Below are 19,255 nucleotides of genomic sequence, written 5' to 3'. Positions count from 1 at the left end.
CTTCATACACAATACAATGCAACATTTACCCTGGAAGAGCTCCTCTCAGTCACTGCCAGGGGCTGCCAGCAGGGAACACTGACAAAAGCCACTGGTTAATGATGACAGCATCTTCCTTTAGCATTAGGAATATTCAGAGACTAATGCGTCCAGAACGTGTCAAATAACCAGTTCATGAAATCAAATGATATTGCTACAAAATCATCAGCTCTCAGGTGCGAAAATGAGGAGAGGAGGGGAAAGGCTGGTGTTTCTCTTTACCGGCTTCTGGAACTCTTCCTCTCTGAATAGAACCTCTCACCAGGTTTAGTTAGAGACAATTCTGGGGATCTGCAAAGGGATCTGTTCTAATAAAAATATTTTCCTCTGCAAGATGTGAGAAACCCCACGGCAATTCCTACATAATGACTTCCTTTAATTGTGCACTTCTATTCTGATACCTCAACTGACTTGGAAAAAACCACCTCCCCCCATGAGGATGAAATGAGATTCTTCCTTTGAACAGTCTCTGAATGAAATGCCAGAGGGAGCCTAGCTCCTTGCGGGACTCCTGCTGTGTGCTTCTCCACGCCTCCAGACACCATCTCCAGGGAAGGTGACCCTGGGACCCTCCTGGGGAGGAAGGTGTCATCCCACTCCTCCACCAAGGGACCTGCGAGCCAGAGCAGGCAGCAAAACTGGGGTGGGGACAACCCAGCAATCACACCCAGGACACTTGGGAGACACCTGCTTCCAGGATAGACCATGCTTCCCCTGAGCAAAACATTATGTGAGGCCTCAGAAAAGGAGCCCCCAAAGTGAAGGCTCAGAAGCAAGGGTTCTCTCTAACCTCTTGCCTCCTCTCACCTCTCATTTACCCCAGACACAGGCCATACAAGCCAGAATTCCTCATCCCCAAGGTGGCTCATACAAAACAGAACCTCCTTTCTCCACCGCTGGCCATAAAACCTAAACAGATCACTATTAAATTCCCCAGCCTTTCTGTATAACAGCTGGCCATAAAGAAATTCTCTCACTGCCTTGCTCGACTGTAGGTCGTAAGACCCCCATTCTAGATCCTGGACTGGATCCAGAAGGAGGAATGCCGCCTAGAAGGGCTGAGAACAAACTGAGTTGACAGGCCCTCCTGGGTCTCCTCATTCAGTCTATTACCATCAGCTCAGATTCTTTGTACCCAGTCACCTTTCTCCCTGGCTGTCCATGCTTCGTGGAACCTGAGCATAAAAATGTAGACTTCATCCTGGGAATCTGGGTCTTCACTCTGAAGACTCTTCGTGTCACACAGAAATATGACGAAATAAACTTGCTGTGCCTTTCTCTTGAGGGTGCTGCACATGACCTTCATCGCCCTCTTTTCCACTTCTACAGTGATGTCTCCAGTGATTATGTCTGGGCCTCCCCAAATGCCTCCCTGAAGGTGATGGTACAGGGGTTCAAGGGCAGAGTGAAGGGCAAGACTGAGATGGGCATCCATCAGCTTTGGGCCTAAGGACAGAAGCAATGGCCCAAGGGATGGATGGGAAGATGGCCCAGTAGGCGGCAGGAGACATAGCTTGTATCTCTTCTCTTGGGGCAGCAGTTGGCTGGATAAGATTCCTATGATCCTTCCTTGCTTTAGAATAATGTGTCTCTCAGGAGCTAAGAATGAGGGAGTTATTTCCCATTCCCAAATGGTGCACTGAAATAAATACAGGTAAATGACTGAACTGTTCTGTGGTTCCTACACTTACTGTTCTCAGGAAACCGCTAACAGCCATTAAAGCTCACGCTGCCTGTGCTGCTCTTCTCACCACCCTGTCTTCTAGTTCATCCCATTAGCACCACAAGCCCAGACTACCTCCCATCGCTGCCCACTTTGGTATCACTGGAACACTAACTGAAATGCGCTACCATCAACTTCCAAGACTGGGGACTGCCAGCCTATCTTCCAGAACACTTCCCCGGAAAGCTCCCTGTCTTCCTCTCTCATTGCTTTCACGAGGCAGTCACGCTCAGCATGGCTCTTCCCAGCACCCACATCTGTCCCACACTCCCCAGCCTTACAGAGTGATGACCAGGCATAATACCAATGGGAAAAGACTGTGTTAGCAAGAGCAATTGTTTGTACCCACTTCACACTTTTTGTCTCCACCTCTTTCCCCTCTTCCTTGGCCACTGCGATTTTCCTCAATAATTCCCATCAGTGATAAGGTTTAGAAACGACTGTGGTTAGAGTTCAACAGTTTTGACTGGAATTCCTTGAGGACATCCAATTGGAAGACTCAACAACAACAAAAACCTGGTTGTTATAAGATAATAAGGAGGCACACTCAAAGATCTTCACCTATTTTAGCCAGAAATTAAACTTACTTCAAAAATAATGAAGGTGGGGCATGGGGTTGGTCTGGCCATTAAGACACTAGTTGGAATGCACATATCCCATCCTGGAGTACCTCGGCTCCAAGTCCCAGTTCTGCTCCTTATTCCAGCCTCCCACTAGTACATACCCTTGGAGGTGACAGGTAAATGGCTCACGCAACTGGGTCCTTGCAATCCACAGGGGAGTAACTGGGTACCTGCCGTCCATGTGGGAGACTCAGAATGCATTTTAGGCTTCTGATTTCACCCTGGCCCAGGTCTGGCTGTTGTGCGCATATGGAGAGTGAACAGCAGGTGAGAGCTCTCTCCCTCTGTCTCTCCCTGTCTCTTGGCCTCTTAAATAAATAAATATATATATATATATATAAAAAGTAAAGGTGGCTTAGGCTGCCCTTTCTCTTAATACTTCCTTAATCCTTAGCTTCTGTTCTTTTGCTTTTCAGGTTGTAAACAGTGTCGGTAGGGACAGAGCTACAGAATTCTGTAGAAATAACTCTGTTCCGGGGTCAGCACTGTGGTGTAGCAGGTTGGGCTGCTGCCTGCTGTGCCTGCATCCCATATGGGGATGGGTTTGAGTCCTGATCCAGCCCCCTGCTAATGTGTCTGGCAAAGCATGGAAAATATACCAAGTTATTGGGCTCCTGCATCCACATGAGAGACCTGGATGAAGCTCCTGGCTCCTGCCTTTGGTCTGGCCCAGTCCTTGCTATTGCTGCTATTTGGGGACTGAACCAGCAGATGTTAGATCTCTCTCTCTGTAACTCTGCTTTTTAAATAAATAAATAGATAATTTTTTATAAATATTCTTCTTTACAGTGTAGACATTGTAGTATGGAAATTACCTGATATAGACAAGGTACGTTGCACAAAAACAGTCAAATGGTAACGACACAGCTGGTGACCTGGAGCCATGTCTCATTGTCATAAGCAAAATAACCATGAAGTCCATCAGGGAATGCTGGGCATAGGCCCATCAGACCCCTGCCGTCTGAAACTGGCTTCTCAGGTACAGGCAACCATCGACGGGGCATGCAGGCCCACTGCTGTGCTGGAAGGCCGCCGTGTTGTTCCAAGGAAGGCCTTGTAAGGTTTCATTAACAGAAGTAATTACATAGCCCTGCTTGATCCCTGACTTAGAGCTCAGGATAAAGAACACAAGCCTAAGGGAAGGAGAGAGTTCCATTCACAAACCATTTTTTGGCTACATTCTACTCCATTTAATTCCTATTTGAACATTTTATGACATGGTAAAAAGGATTAGGGAAAGAAACTTGGCAGAGCTGAGTTGCACAATGGCTCCCTGCTCTGGGGCAGAGGGGGCTCAGCAGTCAGCTGGCCTGGGGGAGATCATGGAGTGGAGGAACGGGGCTGGAGGGAGTCCCATAAGCAGTGGGGGGGTCCTGGTCTGTGTGCAAGAGGAACACAGGATAGAAGGGCGTGGAGGCGAAATCGCTGTCAGGATGTTTTCCTTCCTTCCTTCCTTCCTTCCTTCCTTCCTTCCTTCCTTCCTTCCTTCCTCTCTCTCTCTCCTCTCTCTCTTTCTCTTTCTTTCTATTTGAAAGGCTAAGAGAGAGAGAGAGAGAGAGAGAGACAGATACAGGGATGGAGAGAGCTCTTCCATCTACTGGTTCACTTCCCAAATGGCTGCAAGAGCCAGGGCTAGGACAGGGCACACCCAAGAGCCAGCAAATCAATCTGGGTTTCCCACATGGGTAGCAGGACTCAAGCACATGAATCATCATGTGCTGCTCTCCAACGTGCAGTGTAGTTAGAAATTGGAATTGGTAGCAGAGCTGGTACGGAAATCCAGGCATCCCAAGCAGGGTCTTCACAAACGCCCACCTTCATTGATGGTTTTTGAGCTTCAGTGTGCCTGTGCATGGTGTGGGATGTCTTTAACACACGATCTGATTCAGCAAATTTGGATGAAGCTCCAGATTCTGCAATTCTCACCAGATCCCAGGTGATGCATTGCCTTTGAGTAGCAAGTGGGAAGAGAGGATGTGCATTCCTGTACTAGCAAGTGTCCTAGTAGAGACTTCAAAGCTTCTAACACAGTGGAAGCCCATCAAAGTTTCTTGTGTTTTAAGGGAACAAAAGTCTGGGGCATTTTAGGCATGGAAATAGCAATCTCAGACAACAAGCAAGTTTTTAAAACCCAAGTGGCTTGAGCCATCCTCATTTCCAATCTGCCAGCTGTTTGCAGGTGAAGGTGGCGAGTTCAGCTGATGCATAATACAGAGAAGGTGCCCCATGCTGGGTCCAAGAACACTGACAGAATCTGGAGGTGGTTAGGGCCAGAGAAGGAGCCTCAAGGCACACAGTTCTGTGAACAAACGCTACAGCCAAAGTTCCTGCAAACCAGGGGAACTGTGCCTCAAGCCTCTGAGGTCAGGCAGATCGTGGGCTGCAAGCCTAAGAGGGGCCCTCAGCTAAAGGCTGCCATGGGAACGTGGCTCCCTGTGGCCACAAAAGCAAACTCAGAGCTCTGCACAAACTGTCCTGATGCTAACATTCATGTTCTAAAACACTGCTGGCCAAAGGTGATCTTCTCTGCTCTTACGTCTCTTTTGAAGAGTTCTTCTGGTAAGCCAGAAGAAAAAGACAGCTAATGCCTAATTATCTGTATGCTTAAGCAGTTAAGCAAGCACTGGATTTAGGGCAAGGAGCATGAGAATGAACCAGGATCCCAGATTCACTCATAGAAGTTTCTAAGGACGTGAATAGCAGCCATCTCCCCCCTGTGTGTTATGGCAGAAAAGACTGGTCACACTGTTTTAGAGATCGAGCCTGTCTAATTCATTCTAAGTCACCTAACATCTCAATGTTTTGATTTTCTTATCTATAAACACGAATGTGTTGAAACTGGTGAGACGGAAAATGCCTTCAGCTCAAACCCTCTTGGAGGCAAATAGCAAAAGTAGCGCTTTCCCTCTGAGGTTAGGAAGAGTTCTTGAAGAACTGATTCTTCTAGTCAGAGATCAGATGCCAAGATTTTTACAATGCATGTAAGCCTGTCCTACGGAACACTGCTTTTTGATTTTTTGGTCACAGTATCCGTGGTGACTGACTTTAAGTACACAACAACAATCTGAGGAAGGCTCACTCTCACGTTCATGGCTCCCTCCTTCCTTTAAAATAGACCCATTTATTTATTTGAAAGGAAGGGTGATAGAAAGACACACACACACACACATACACGCATGCATGCATACATGCATGTGTAGGGAAGGAGAGAGGGAGGGGGAGAGGGAGAGGGAGAGGGAGAGGGAGGGGGGAAGAGGAGGGGGAGAGGGTGAGGGTGAGGAAGAGGGAGAGACATCCTACATCCACCACAACTGACCACAATGCCCTGCCAAGCTGAAACCGGGAGTCCAGAACTTCATCCAGATCTTCCATGTGGGTTCCAGAGGCCCAAGTACTTGAACCCTCACTTGCTACCTTCCCAGGTACATTAACAGAAAGCTGTGTGGGAAGCAGAGCAGCCAGGACTTGAGCCAGCACCCCAATACATTTCAATAAGTCACAGCATTGTCACTGAAGTAAAGATTCAGTTTCACCTAACCACATTCACTTGAATTCTTTGCACACATTAAGCAAAAACCACTCAAAATAGAAGAGTACTTATACAAATAAGGGCTGGGTTCAATCCATTGAACTCCTATTGACTGAGCAATATGTGCAAGATGTCAGAAGGCAAAGAAGTTGTGAGCCACTTACACAAAAAGATTCAAAACACATTGAGTGAACAGTAACTGAACAATGTAGAAGCTAAAGGTATGGGGACAGTGACGATGAAGGGACAGTGAGGGTAGCGCAAACTGGAGGGCAGACATAGAAGGTGAGGGCATAGGTGAGAAAGGCAACTCTGCTGAATCCATGATACAGCAGGTGGCCAGTGCAGTGCACAGGGCACGGTGGTGAGAGTCGGCTGGGGGTGCAGTACAGGCAGAGTGACATTAAATTTCATGCAAACAGAATGAGAGACAGGATAACTGAGCATTAGCCACATGGCCAGATTCATATTTGGGAGACATGTTCCCAGCAGCAGCATGGAGACTGCTGAGAGGCTGGCCTGAGCTGACCAGGGAGGGGAGATGACAGCTGGGCTCTGAGCTTTGTCCAGGGTGGCCTTGCCTGCTGGCTGGAATCCTGGCTGTGCCCTGTGATGGCTGAGTGGCCGTGGGTGGGTTATTTCATTTAGCTGTGCCTCAGGCTTCCTATCTGACAAAGGGGGATGACAGTATGTACCTCAAGGGGGAGTGTGGAGAGGGTTAAATAAGAGCATGAAGACACTTTCCATGCCTGACATCCTGTTCAGGGGGAGAAGAGCCACATCTTCAACAGACATTTACTAGAAGCACCAAGCCAAACGTGGAGGCAGACAGGATGTGGGTACTGAGGAGGTGCACACTGAGGATCGTTTCGGGTGCCCAGTGTGACCAGTGGCCGTGGTCTGTGCGAAGGACAAACTCTCCACTCTAATGCTCTCCTCCTTGGCACCCCAGGCTTCTGCCCAACAGAATCATGCAGCCTTCCCCTTACCCCCAACCCAGCTGTGCCCCATTCACACATCCGCTGTTCCCTGTGCCTGAGACACTTTCAACCAACAGGGCTTCACAAAACTTATCGTCGTCCAAATACATATCACCAATTGTCAATAATTTTGCTGTTATCAAAAAAATTATGCTTCAGAGCAAAATGTACTCACAAAACATGCTTAGCGCCTTGGATTAAAGGAAGTAAAGCCACTCCATTTGGAAGACGCTTGTTTATCTCTTTTAATGAGTAAGATATGTCATGTGGTTTTTTTTTTTTTTATGTCTTCTCTTCTCAGCACATAATCACTTTTATTAATCCCTTTTGCACTGTGAGCATAACTTGGAAAGAATACAAAAGTAAAGGAGAATAACAAAAGCGAAACACAAGACAGTAAAAGCATGCATCAAAAAGGACTGAATTTGCATGCTATAAATTGGACAGAATCAACAGTAAGCCAGAGGGCCAAGCATCTGGAAACATGAAGTTCAAGCAGCACCCTTTCAGGACTTGCATTTTGCCACTAACTGTGTGATGCATTTCCTTGCTAGCTCCATGGCGAAACCCTCACCATCTGGAATTCTGACGGCTGAATCTTCTCACGCTGACCTCCATGCTGCCATCATGCAGTCGCCAGCTGCAGGTACACTAACCTGCTTGCCAAACACACTATTTATTTGCCTAGTCGTTGACACCACAGACTTTATTCCTAATCATTAACTTTTCAGCTCAATATTCTAGTCATATTCAAACTGTATTCCTGCAGTTGGCTAAGTAGGTCTCCTAATGTTATTTAAAAACAAAAATCCTGTTTTCCTAGGTTTATGTTATTTTGTCATAATGAGGTACTTAATTTTGCACAAGATAAGTTAACCGTTCCGCTACTTTACCAGCAACTCCTTAAGGTCTGTTCCTTTCAACACATACACTTTCTATGACCAGAGGATGGAAAGCGAATGTTAGAATGAGAGCTTGGGAGGTCAACTTTTACTTTGTAACATTTTTATGGATATGGATCAAGGAGTGCCTACTCTGATGCCTCTCAGATGGTGTGTAGACACACGTGGTGCACCAGCACCAAACTCACACAGACATTCTGATCAATGAGGGAAGATATCTTGACATAATTGATTATGTACAAGTTTAGTATCCCTAATTGGTAACTCCAAAATGATCCAAAATCAGGAACTTTGAGCATTGACATGTCGCAACAAGTGGGAAACTCCACATCTGACTCCATGTGACAGCTCACAGTCAAAATGCAGGTGCACTAAAACCACTGGATAAAATTACCCTAAAGCTATGCGTGTGAGGCTTCTATGAACCATAAAAGGGATTTCATGTTAAGACCTGGATCTCCTCCTAGAGCTATTTCATATATATATATATATATGCAAACAGCTAAAAATCTAGAGAAATCTGAAACACTTTTGGTCCTGAACCATTTGGGATAACTGGTCCTCTATCTATAGTGTCACCGCACTATCCTCCAGGGGGCGCTCTGAACCCTGGGAGTCTGAAGGGACGCATGGACAGGGTTTGTTACCATGTTTTTGCATGATGTCAGGTGGGCAAAGGCACATGGCAAGGCTGCTGGGACAGGAAGCAACTTCCTCCCAGAAGTGCATCAGGGAAGTCAGTGCAGGGGTGGACAACAGTAGGGTCTATCAGGGAGGCTGACAGAGTCCCTTGGAGCTGAGTAGCCTGGGGACAGGCTTGCGAGTGGAGTGTGGGAGGTCTGGAGGCTGAGTCTGTGCTGCACTCTTTAACCGGCCCAGGAGAGAGGAAGCTGCATTTTTATGAGCACAATAGGAAGGTTTGCCGGGAGGAAAAGTGGTCTGTGGTTATGGTCAAAGGAACACCCCAAAGGAAGCCAACACATTGATGTCCGCCTGAAGCCCTCTAGGAGGGGACGGTTGAGATGTCCACCATCTGGGGCAGAGATATGACTGCCTCCACGGAATCCAAAAGTCCCCAAAGAAAACAAGCTCTGAAATGCCCCATGACCAGCAGGCCTGCAGAACTCAATGACAACTGTCAGGGAGAGGAACCCTGTTCCGTTCCCCTTAACATCCTGCCTATGCCATGCACATCACACACCCACGCAGGGCCTGCCTGTGTGAGGTTAGCAGTGACACCTAATTATGAGTGGGAGAGGAGCTGGAACAAGGAAAGAGGGAACAAACAAAGTAGATTAAGTCCCCTCCTCCACCAAGGTTTCCAAGCCAATGCAGGCCTGAGCTAGGAGAGGGAGAAGTTAATCCTAACTGGATGAGAGGCTGGAGCTTTGAGCTTGATGTTCGGCAGGACTCCTGCACGCCTGAAACTGATCTGAGGACACTGAATTATTTAACGTGAACTGAAAAGGCTCTAGGTCCTGTCTGAGATTTCATTCAGGGATAGCAAGGAGAATTCAACGGAAGCAAATTCTGCCGGTATGGGAGAAAGAATGCCTTTGCCTCTGGTTTATCCCCGCAGTGAATTCAGGCAAGTGAATTAAGCGGGTGCACCCAGCATCCTGGGGTGTCCTGCTTGCTTGCCTGCTGCCTCGGCATCTGCATTCTGGCTTTTGAGGACCCGCCTTGTGAGTGGAACCCCTTGAGCAGTCTCAGATCAGAGTCAGTCCCAGGGGCCAACTGCTCTTCCGTGGCCGGCCACGTCTAGCTCTGTGGTCCTGGGCAACTTACACAAGCTCCCTGTGCCTCGGTGCATTAATAATGATGATTCCTGGGGCAGGTGTTGTGGTCCAGGGGGGTTAGCTGCCGCTTGCAACTTCCACATTCCATGATGGATTGCTGGTCGGAGTCCCGGCCACTCCTCTTTGGATCCTGCTCATTCCCCTAGGAAGGCAGCGCTGAGGGCCCAAATACTCTTTCCTAGCTTTGGTCTGGCCCAGCCCTGGCTGTTGTGGGCATCTGAGTAGAGAAACAGCAGATGGACGATCTCTCTCTCTCTCTCTCTGTCACTCTGCCTTTCAAAAATAAATAAATAAATCCTTAAAAATATTCATCATGATTCCTACAGCACCTGGAGCGGTGTGGGGATTCCATGAGTTGCACACTGTAAGTGCTCAGAGTGGAGCTGGGGTCTGAGCCCGTTCAAGTCCATGTAGGCTATTATTAAAGGTTGCCCCCGGTGTCTACAACTTGGCCCTCATAATCACCATCATTAGATTTCAAGCTTTACGGTAACTGAATGATCTTTGTCTTAAAATGATTCCATTACTTTCCAGCGATAGAGCCTGTGCTATTTCTGTCAAAGTGGACTGAATGCGCAATTTCTGGCTAAGGGGTCATCCGCATGACCCCATTTTTATTTGAGTTACAAAGAAGATATGCGGCTTCAAATTTCAAAGCAAACAGTTGTGTGAGTGAAACAGGCTAGAGTAAACAGTAAGACCATTATTAAAAATGAAATCAAACCTAAAGCTGGAAAGAGAAAAACAAGAGGTCACAACTCAATCCACGATGGATTCTTTACATTAATGTCATTCTCCAAGGTCACTTAGCAAACTCTCTCACAAGCTCCTTTTTCATTTGTCAGTAAATCCCTTATAAAAAAAGGCAACTGTTTTCTCTTAAAATATTTTCCTCTTATTTAGCACAATTAAAATGAAATAGAGACTCAGAAGAAAATAATCACATTTCTGGTTCAACATTCTTCCTTGGCTGGAGTAAAAAATATGTTGTTACAGGAGGGTCTCCCACTGCTACGGAGGTGGGGGAGCCCTGCCTTTTACCTGGCATTACAGAAATCGATGCTGCATGTAGCCAGTGCCAAAAATTGCTTGGAAATATAATGACTTGCTTGATGAAAATTACTGTGAGTAATTAAAAAGCAAGGCCACTGGAATTCCTAATGAAAACCCAACAGGACCGTCTGGCTTGGCCAAACAGACTGAAAATGATCCCACTCTCTGCCAGTTTTGGCCTCTCCTGTAGAGAGCTTCATGCAGCTGTTATGTTCCCGTAACAACGTGTGAGGCCATGACCAAACTCTGAATGCATGTGGAACTCAGGGCACCACTGTTATTGTTTGGGTAATAGTCTGGGTGTTCCCCAAAGGCCCATGTATAGGAGGGCTCCGTTAATGTCTAATGACTTAATATCAGTGTTGAATGAACTAAGGGTGCAGTGTTGATCTAATTAAGGCGTCTGGGAGGTAGGCCCATTGGGAGGTCTTTAGGGCATTCACTGGGGGCTTACGTAAGGAAGGGCAGGGTTGGGTACAGCTTCCTGGCTCACAATATGATCCTCTTTCCACACATGTTCCTCCCTCCATGACCCTTATCAGACACCAGACCAAAGGGGCTGCCCAATCTTGGTCTGCAAACCTTCAATACTGAGTCCAAACACATCTTTTCTATTGTATGTTGCCTCTGTCAGGTGGTTCAGTTGGAGGAACCGAAGGCTAACACAACCACTGCCCTTGTCTATAGTTTGCTCCACCCACACCGCAGCTTTCACTGGCTTGCTTGTTACTGCGAGTGTGTGAGTGAGCGAGTCCCTCACACTTGGGGGGCTAGGAGCACACTGGGCAGCAGCAGCAATAACTACTCAATCAACTCCATGATTAACACTCAAGGGGCGTGGCATGGAACTCCTGAGGCACTGAGTTGGGCTGCCATTCAGAAGAGGTGGTCTGATGTCCCTGGCATAGATGAGAGGGCAAGTGATGCTGTGAGGCACAGAAAGTGGAAACCGGCCCCCAGAGCTGTATGGATCCGGGTGCTCATGCCCAGTTCTTTCACCAATATTGATTTTAACATCTGCCCTTGCATATTACTGCTTTTTCCTTTAACTATGTAAGCTTATATCCTAAGGCGACTGTAACACATACAGTAAGAAAGATGATGCTGGCAGTATAGACACAACATTTATTTCTAAAAAAAATTTTTAGTTTCCACTGAATAGCCTTGAGGCAATGGATAACATTTACTCTGAGATAAATATTAAAACATGTGTTATAATAAAATTGTGAAAATTTAAGCTTGAAGAGAGAAAGAGGAAAGTATGTTTTGGGGAAGTGGGCCAAGTCTGCTATGAGTCTATTAAATAAATTGCTGCATAAATTATGTTAAGATACTGTTTGGGATACCCACAGCCTCTATCAGAGTGCCTGGGGGTCAAGTTTCTTCTCTGCTTCTGATTCCAGCTTCCTGATAACGTGGACCCTAGGAAGCAGCAGGTAATGGTTAAAGCAGTTGGTTCCCTACCACCTGCAGGAGACTTGGAATGAATTGCTAGCCCCTGGCTTTAACCCAGCCCAGTCCAGGCTGTTGCTGGCATTTGTGGAGTGAACTAGCAGATGGGAGATGTTTGTCTATTTCTCCCACTTTCTCAGTTTCTCTACCTTTCAAATATATATTAAAAAAAGAATGCAAACTTAAATCATATTATAAAAATTACCCCTTAATAGTGGTTATTTCATATTAAGTAGATATATTGTTCCCGGATTTGTATGAATGCCTTCCAGACATTTTTATACCCAATCCAGTTAACACAGATGCTCCCTGATTTGTGATGGGGTTACATCCTTATAAACCCACTCTGCATCCTCTGCAGAAAATGCACTGACTCCATTTAACCCACTGTACGTCCGAGCTGAGCAGCACAGCACTCTGTAGGGTGTGGACTGTGACGGCAGGATCTACGGGGAGCTGTGCTCACTGTGGTTGCCTGGCATCACCATGGAGGACTGGACTCATAGCACTAAATGTCAAGTTCAAAATTCCAACTGTGGTTTCTGCTGAATGTGTGTCACTTCCATACCACTCTAAATTGTAATCTAGGCATCACAGGTTAGGGATGGTGCATCTCTCTAAAGCAAGTGGTATTATCCCCACTTTACAGGTGAGAAAACTGACATCAGAAGACACTAAGAAAGCCATCTAAGATATTCAGCTACTGAGTGGCAGCATGGAAGGGTGACAGTACAGGGATACCCTGCTCCACCTCAGGTGTCACACTGTTGTTCTAGCTCTTAGAACAGTACACATGAAATACTATATGCATTTTTAAATGACTTTTATTTAAATAATATGGCTCAGGTACCCATGCATTCATAACTGAGTTCCTAAAATATGTTCTTTTGGCTATTTACTGCTTAGCACAAGCTTCCTTTAGAAAGTGAAGGAGGAAGAATTCTTTTGGTGTTTTGTTACATTAAATAACAATGCTATTCATTAATAACTTAAATGCACAAGTAGAAAAGGAGGAAGATTTAGAAAGGGCATTCATTAGTTTTGAATTTCTTTCTTATTCTACTGACTACAAATCCATCAGTTAGTTGAACTTGGATGAACACTGTGGAAGATTTTTTTTAAAGATTTTATTTATTTGAGAGGTAGAGATACAGATAAAGAGAGGGAGAGAAAGAGAGAAAAGTCTTCCATCCACTGGTTCACTCCCCAGATGGCCCCAACAACCAAAGCTGATCTAAAGCCAGGAGTCAGAAGCATCTACATGGTCTCCCAGGAAGGTGCAGGGGCCCAAGCACTTGGGCCATCCTCCAACGCTTTCCCAGGCCACAGCAGAGAGCTGGATTGGAAGAAGAGCAGCTGGGACTCGAACCAATGTCCATGTGGGATGCCACTGTTGCAGGCAATGGCTTAACCCACTATGCCACAGCGCGGGCCCCATGGAAGATATTTTTAAAAGAACAATAATCAAGCAGTATAAGATCAAGCAGTATAAGATTGTGGTTTCACCCTACTGTATTGCACATAGAAGTTGACAATGGAAACAACCATGGTTTTAATTACTATTTTTACAAAAGCCCTGAGCTATGCATATAGCTCACTGAAATGTCTACTGAGTTGCACTGAACTGCTAAATATTCAGTAGAGCTGTCTAGAGTATTTACCACGATCCTTGATAGGAAGGGTCTTCAGAAAGTTCTCGAAAAATGAGTATTATGAAGAATTATGCGGCCGGCACCATGGCTCACTAGGCTAATCCTCCGCCTTGCGGCGCTGGCACACCGGGTTCTAGTCCTGGTCGGAGCGCTGGATTCTGTCCCGGTTGCCCCTCTTCCAGGCCAGCTCTCTGCTGTGGCCAGGGAAGGCAGTGGAGGATGGCCCAAGTGCTTGGGCCCTGCACCCCATGGAAGACCAGGAGAAGCACCTGGCTCCTGCCATCGGATTAGCGCGGTGCGCCGGCCGCAGCACGCTGGCTGCGGTGGCCATTGTGGGGTGAACCAACGGCAAAGGAAGACCTTTCTCTCTGTCTCTCTCTCTCACTGTCCACTCTGCCTGTCCAAAAAAAAAAAAAAAATTATGCATAGGTTTCAAAAAATTTGCACCCTAATAAACTTAACCTTTTAATTTTTCCACAAACTTCTTGAATTCTGCTCATATAAAAAGCCTGTTGAAAATGCTAAATGAAAAGCTTGAAGTGAAGATAAGAATGCTGATAATTTTGGAATGCTTCTCATAGTACTTCCTTTTAAGAAGGGGCCCTCAAAGAAGGGGGTACTTTTCTCTGAAGGGAGGAGAGAATTTCCACTTTGACTATGGCCTTGTCTAAATACTGACGGAGTTTGTGGTCACAAAAGGCTTCCATAGCCTTGGCAGCTCATGGCAAGAGCCTCAGATGATCACGGAGGTCATAAATAAGAGTGCTAATTGTTAACAACAGGAGTCACTGTGCACTTGCTCCCCATGTAGGACCTCTGTCCTTAATGAGTTGTACTATGCGAATTAACTGCAAAACTTGTTCTCAAACAGTACTTTATACGTTGTGTGTGTGTGTGGGTGCAAACTGTTGGAATCTTTACTTAGTATAGAGTTTGTCTTCTGATATAAAGTTAAATAAAAGTGAATCTTAATGAAGAATGGGATGGGAGAGGGAGTAGGAGGTGGGACGGGAGTGGAGGTGGGAACCAACATATTCCTAAGGTTGTACCCATGAAATTTGCATTCATTAAATAAAAACTTTTAAAAAAGTGCTTTCTTTTTGATTAAGATCATGGTACAACAGCACACAAATTCGCCGGCACTGTCTATTCCCAAAGTAAGGAACACATTAACAATGGATTGCGTTTAGTACACAAATAAGGTGTAAAGAGAAATCAATATAAGGTAAAATTTGTAGCAGAACCAGTAGGTTAACTTAGGAAAATACTATGCTGATCTAATATGCCAAAAAACACCTAGAATTACTCTTTCCTTGAAGAGCTCTCAGTGCAGCAGCTGTTACAACAACTAGTTCTTTGCCTCAAGTGTACTCTGAAAAGATAAACAGGATTTCCCTCCCCCCATTTCTCAAGGCTCTGAATGAACTATGAAATAAATAATAATCTCTAATATAAGACACGTAAGACAATAGACACCTATTTCCCACAGCACATGTTTTAACCTTTTTATAGCACCTAACACATCTTAGATCAAATCACTTTCAAGCCTCACACTGTACCAGGTTAAGGCCTCACCACCCTCCGCACTTGAAACAGAATTTTGGGGTGCAAGTGACAAGGAGCTGGGGAATAATTAATAAGTTCATTCCACCTTGCCCACGCCCCTCGCAGCTCTGCCTGGGAGCTGGGCGGAGGGAAAGCAGGGGGCAGCAAACCAGGTCGCTGACCCCAGAAGCAGGCAGTCCTCAGGAGAGGGGAGAAGAGACTGGTGACAGCAGGGACCCAGATCCGGGTCTGCAGCCACAGCCTTACCCCACCGCCCCCACTGCCCTGTGCACGCCTTTCTTAGCTCTCTGATGCCTGCCTCCACATCCTATCCTCCCTGGGTCTTCTAAGCTGAAGAAACGTTGCCAGACCCAATGGGGAGCCTTGTAGGACTTGTACCTCTGTGCCATTCTTCCTCCCAGGTGATCCAGTGTCCTCAGCACCTAGAGGTGCCCTTTCCCAATGACGGGACACTGAAGGGCAGCTGCCTGGCCCTGGCTGGCCCCAGTACAGTGGCCAAGGCCAGGGGACAGCAGAGCGCGAGATCTCTCCTTGGATGTGTCCTCAGCTCAGGGTGTGTCCTTGACTCAGGGTCTAATTATGAGCACCTAAGCACATCATTATCAATGCATTATCAAAATGGCTTTGCTTCCTTCCCCACCTCCTAACCTCTGCTGACAAAAAGAGAAGAAAAAGGCGAGCTCACTCAATGTAAAACCTACATCAAAAGGCACCTGATAAGTACTTGAAGTGAAAGGCTCCAGATGTTTGTGTGGCTCTGCCTCCCATACACCTTAAAATAGAAGGGACCAATTCACACTCTTTCTTCATGCTTTCCCTTTAAAAGGCTGCGACCTGACTCTGCCTCACCTAACTTTCAAGCCTCTCATTCCTGTTTACCAAAGAAAACAGTGAGAAAGGGAGTTGGCTGTTAGCAAATTTGGTTCCTGTCAGCCACTAGCTTTGTTGTTGTTGTGCAGTGAGAAATGAGGTTCTCTGCTGAGTTTTAACAAGAAGAGAATACTTGGCTTGTGCTGAAAGGTACCTGCTGAGGATTAGCACTTTGTGATCTCTTAGGTATTTGATTCTGGGCACAATAACCTGCAATCTCAAAAGACAGATCAGCAGCAACTGCAGGTGCCTTCCACCTGGCAGACCTCAGGCCAGGTAGCGTGTACATGCGATGCTTTCCAGCCCACCCCACGAGGATCACAGGCCCTGATTAACAGAGGGAGAAGTGGAGTTGGGCAGCTGTGGGAGCTTGCTGTTCATTTCAGGTCTGTCTGGGCCCCTGCACTGCTCTGAGCAGTTCTGGAAACAGCCCTGGCTGCGAGAGTGCAGAGGGGCCGGAGCTGGACGTGAGCCCGAGGAAAGGGGACTGGCAGCCCCCGCCTCACCACCCCCAGGAGTCCCACATGAAGCCCCAGGCGGCTCTCACAGCAAAGCCCCCTTCCCACCACGGGGTAGACGCAGGCATGCCCGCCGCAGGGAGAAGCGCCAGCTCTGAGTGCTGGCTACGCCACAGGATAAACCGGGGAGGGGCCGTGGGAGGCAGGAAGAGGTTCTGCAACCTTTCTGAGGACAGGCATTCATAAGGCATAAAAAATAGGCGCAGTGAATTCAGTATGAGGCAGTGACAATAAAAGCTCTTTGTTTGGTGAGATTCTCCAAGGGGCCCTCAAAATGTCACGACACCCTCCTGGAAAATAAGTATTCTAATATCTTGCTGAGGAAACGAGAGTATCTTCTGAGCAACAGAAAAATAACCACCCAGGCATGACCTGATTAGATAAAAACCCAGCTGTCCTTCGGAAGCCCAAGCCCACTGCTGGGCTGGCCTACAGGAGGGCAAGGCTCCAGCTCAGAGAGCCAAGCTCAGAACAACAGAGATGACCAGGCCATGAGTTCCACCCTCAAGGCAACAACCCCAAAGGGACACTTTCAGGCAAGCTTATACAAACGGTAGAGCCAGAAGGCAGCCGTGCACAAGCCCCCTGTCTGTACATTCACAAAGAGTTTACTGAGCACCTAATATGCGCCAGGCAGGGAAGCAAAAGGACAAGAGATAGAGCTCACATACGTGGCCATTAGTAAGCAAGTGTGTGGTGTGACAGGCTCGGCGCTGCAAAGAGAAGTAGAGGGGGTTACTAAGGTGAAAATCACTCCTGATCTCACCAGGAAGAGTCTAGCAAAGTGATTGGCAGAGCTTCAGGAGAGCAATGGAAGACACAATGGAGGTGGCAAGTGTAGACGGCATGTCCCACGCACTTGGGGACAAGGGGGACAGCTAGAGGTGGTGAGCAGAGTCAAGACTGGGTGTTTACTGCATGACAGTGGAAATGTCAGCATTTCTATGTGGATGGGACTGTTGCAGCAGAAAGGACAATGCATGCAATGCCGGGTAGACTTGACCAATGCACCAGAGCATCAAAACGTGAGCCCAGAATTCTAACACGGGGATTTGGGAAAGAATGGCTTAGGAGTGTCGGAAGGCTGAATGGAGCCTTCCATCAGCGGCCTGCGATGCCAGGCTGTACAGGAACGGAGGGAGAAGAGGGCTGCACCTCGGAGCCCAAGGCTGGGCAGAGGGCAAGGAAGGCAGAGGACGAGAGGACACAGTGATACTGCTGGAGTCTGGATGCTGGTGAGTCAGCAGCTCCCTCTAGGAGAGGTCATCGACCCCCACAGAGACAAGCCCTCCAAGCGACTGGAAGCTGAAATTTCTCCACTTGCTGGAAGTCGTCTTCTGCCGAAAGCAAACAATTCAGTCATCTATACACAACACAGAGGAAGAAAGCACTGCTTCTGTACACATGCAGGTTACCAGCGGGGACTCAGGGATCCTGGTGGCAAAGGAATAAGCATTCACAGAGGATGTGACAGCTCAGGGCAAAACCTGAGCAAGTGCCCCCAAGGGCCAGGCCCTGGTCTAGGCACCCACCACAGACACAGACGTATGCAACAGAGCCCTGTCCTTGCAGGGAAACAGATGATTCACACATAGTGCAAAGAACAGAGTGCACAATGCAGAGTAGAGGTAGTGAGATTCTATGGTTGGATTTCACTGGAGCACAAGGGCCGCGCCCATCAGGAGAAGGGAGAGGTAGCCACAAGCACTCGGTTCTACGGGAGTTCCCACACTGGCTCCACCATTTACTATGACCTTGGACAATCTCTCTAATCTTCAGGTTCCTCACCCTCTGCCATAGGGATGACAGTAAGACTTACTGTACCATAGGGAGCAAATATGTTAGTACTTTTTTTTTTTTAAGGTTTATGTTATTTATTTGAAAGACAGAGTTATAGAGAGAGAGTGAGGAAGACAGAGAGGAATCTTTCATCCTCTGCTTCACTCCCCAGATGGCTGCAACAGCCAGGGCAGCGTCAGGGCTGGGCCAGGGCTGGGTCAGGCTGAAGTTAGGAGGCAGGAGCTTCATCTGAATGTCCAAAGTGGCTGCAGAGGGCCAAGGACTTGGGCCACCGCCACTGCTTTCCCAGGTGCACTGACAGGGAGCCTGGTCAGAAGTACAGCGGCCAGGACTTGAACTGGTGCCCACGTGAGATGCTGGCCCTGTAGGCGATGGTTTTATCTGCTACACCACAATGCCGGCCCCAGCACTGTTCTTTAAGAAAGTACCATCAGATTCGCAACTGTAGAAGCAGCTAGCAGATTAATAGAAGAATTTTGAGCATCCAGAGCTGTCCAAAACTGCAATTAATTGCTTTTGCTTTGTAAAGGAGTGAGTTTTTTTTTTATTTAAATTTCAGGAAGAGTTCATACATAGGCAAAAACTTTCCAGGAAATTTTAGAGGGGAGTCTTCTAGAAGGTCAAGTTTATTTCCATTAAGTTCTATATTTCTTGGAAACTTTTTTCATTGCCTAGATTGGATTTTTTTGCTTAGATTGGATTTAATATTCTCAAAGCAGAGAAAAGAACACAAAGACAGATGTTTAAAT

The 19,255-nt window shown here is 47.0% G+C and overlaps 1 protein-coding gene across 4 annotated transcripts in view; it reads right to left on the bottom strand.

Annotated features, from left to right (window-relative positions):
* Window positions 1-19,255, bottom strand: part of FAM110B (family with sequence similarity 110 member B) — a 183,241-nt gene that overhangs the window by 5,245 nt on the left and 158,741 nt on the right. The window lies entirely within an intron of this gene.

This window comes from Oryctolagus cuniculus, chromosome 6, assembly GCF_964237555.1.
Source record: "Oryctolagus cuniculus chromosome 6, mOryCun1.1, whole genome shotgun sequence".
In the NCBI taxonomy this organism is placed as follows: Eukaryota; Metazoa; Chordata; class Mammalia; order Lagomorpha; family Leporidae; genus Oryctolagus; species Oryctolagus cuniculus.
Note: the sequence above shows the minus strand (reverse complement) of the source record. Positions and strands in the feature narration are given on the sequence as shown.